The sequence below is a fragment of the Myotis brandtii genome, unplaced genomic scaffold (assembly GCF_000412655.1).
Source record: "Myotis brandtii unplaced genomic scaffold, ASM41265v1 scaffold15, whole genome shotgun sequence".
NCBI classification, from domain to species: domain Eukaryota; kingdom Metazoa; phylum Chordata; class Mammalia; order Chiroptera; family Vespertilionidae; genus Myotis; species Myotis brandtii.
In genome coordinates, this window is record NW_005355410.1 from 1577988 (window position 1) to 1580431 (window position 2444).

Below are 2444 nucleotides of genomic sequence, written 5' to 3' on the forward strand. Positions count from 1 at the left end.
ACCTGCCAGCCTGGTCGCCCCACACAGCCTGCTGTTCAGTCGTTTGATCGTCCCTCACTAACCCACCTGCCGGCCTGGTCGTAGGCAGACATCTTGTGAGGGTGTGAAGCTTAATTTGCATATTACCTCTTTATTATATAGGATAATATAGTAAATGCCTGTCAATAAATGACTGGATAAAGAAGATTTGGTAAATATATACAATGGAATAATATTTGGCTATAAAAAAGAAGGAAATCTTACCATTTGAGACAACATGGATGGACCTAGAAGGTATTCTGCTAAGTGAAATAAGTCAGACAGAGAAAGACAAATGTATGATTTCATTTTTTGTGGAATCTAAAAAAAAGTAAGCAAAACAGAAACAGACTCATAGATATGGAGAACATACTGATTATTGCTAGATGGGTAGGGCTTTGGGAAACCTGATGAAAAAGGTGAACAGATTAAGTGTAAATTGACAGTTATAAAATAGCCCTTGGAATGTAATGTCAATAGGGAACAATAGTCAATAATATTGTAATAATTACGTATGGTGCCAGGTTGCTACTACTAGGCTTATCAGGTTATCTCTTTGTATGTCTAGAAATGTCTAATCACTATGGTGTACACATGAAAAAGAATAAAATCAAATTGCCCAGAAATAAAAGACAAAAAGAAGTACTTAAATATATATAGTCTTTAATTCTTATACTTTTTATATATCTACTAGAGGCCCAGTGCAGAATTCGTGCACTTGTGGGATCTGGCCACCAGCCCGATCCGAGGCAGCCTCAGGGAGGGGACATGGGAGGTTGGCCGGCCGGCTTCACCCCCGATTTTGGTTAGGGGGGGGTCGATCAGGGTAGGGGAGGCAATTTGGGCAGGCCAGCCACAGGAAGAGGCCGCAGGAGGTTAGGGGGGCCGATCGGGGCCCCGATTGGGCTTGGCCAACACAGTGCATGTCATAGCAACTGGTCATTTTGGTCATTCCAATCACTTGGCTTTTATATATATAGATAGATTTTTATATATCTACTAGAGACCTGGCGCACGAATTTGTGCACGGGTGGGGTCTGGCCACCCGCCCTAATGGGGGCCGATCAGGGACAGGGCTGGTGGTGGGGAGGGGACACAGGATGTTGGGGAGGCGATCAGGGCCCCAATCAGGCAGGGTGGCCACTGCAGTGTATGTCATAGCAACCGGTCTTTCTGGTCGTTCCGGTCACTTGGCTTTTATATATATATAGATAGATGATTATTTGTATACAATTACTAAAAGTAAAATTGTTAAAAGTTCAGAATGTTCTTAAAGCTTTACCCATATTGCTAAATTATTTTCCAGGATAGATGTACTAGTTAATATTGCTGTCACTAGAGAATGAACATTTTCTTTATATGTACCTTTACCAATACCTAATATTATAATTAGAAAAAAAAAAGCTCTTTAATACATGAAAATAGTATATTTATATATCATTTACATTTCTTTCTTTTTGTAAATTGCCTGTTTATGTCCTTTGCCCATTCTTTTTTTAATTGGTAACAATTATTTGTATATAAAGAAAGTCAACCTTTTCTTATGTATTACATGTGTTTTTGTTATATATTTTTTAAAATTGTCTTCTTAAATATGCCATTTTAATTATATTTAATATTTTTCTGATGACAGAATCTTCTATATGAGTTAATTGAAACTAATAAACTATAATATATGAGCCATTTTCTACTTTTATTAAATGGCTTCAGACTCATTTTTTAGTTTCGTCCTAAGTTTTAACTTTTGTTGCTTTTTTGGTCAGGAGACTGTTACTTGCAGTCACTATCAATGGGAGGGAGTGTTTGGGGGTTGATGATAGGATTGAACAAAAAAGAAAAAAGAGAGAACTCATGGACATGTACAACAAACAGTGTGGTGATTGTGCGGGGGTGGTGGAGCTGGAAGAGGGCATAGAGGGGATAAATGGTGATGGGAAAATAAGTTTTTAAAGTAAAAAAATAAATAACATTCCTACTTTGTAGCCCATTTCTTATGGACCAGGAAGGCATCTTTCTTTTGATTATAAAAATATACATAAAATAAGAATAGTTTCTGATTAAAGACTCAACTTCCTTTAGGCAAATTATATTAGCTGTAGTACATACATTGTGTTTGACATGTGTTTTAACTGTCCAGGCCTACTTCCTTGGTTGGGTGGTTGGGGAATGAAGTCTGAAAGCCAACTTCTCAGTTCTTACATGTATTCTGTATTGGTGATATTTCCACACAGCAGCTTTTTGATGGGCACAGTATTATTGACATTACTCTTTGTTTTACCCTTAGTATTTGGTTATGGAATTTCATCTGTCTATTAATAACTTAAGAATACAATCAGAAGGACCTCGGCGGCTGCAGCACGGGTCCTGTCAGTTCAGCCGGGGTTAGGGCGATCGCAGCGCGGGGCTGGGCTCCGGGTCTGCTCAGC

The 2444-nt window shown here is 38.6% G+C and overlaps 1 protein-coding gene across 11 annotated transcripts in view; it reads left to right on the forward strand.

The window, feature by feature from the left end:
- The window catches only part of ZC3H13 (zinc finger CCCH-type containing 13), a 135337-nt gene that overhangs the window by 32976 nt on the left and 99917 nt on the right, over positions 1-2444 (forward strand). The window lies entirely within an intron of this gene.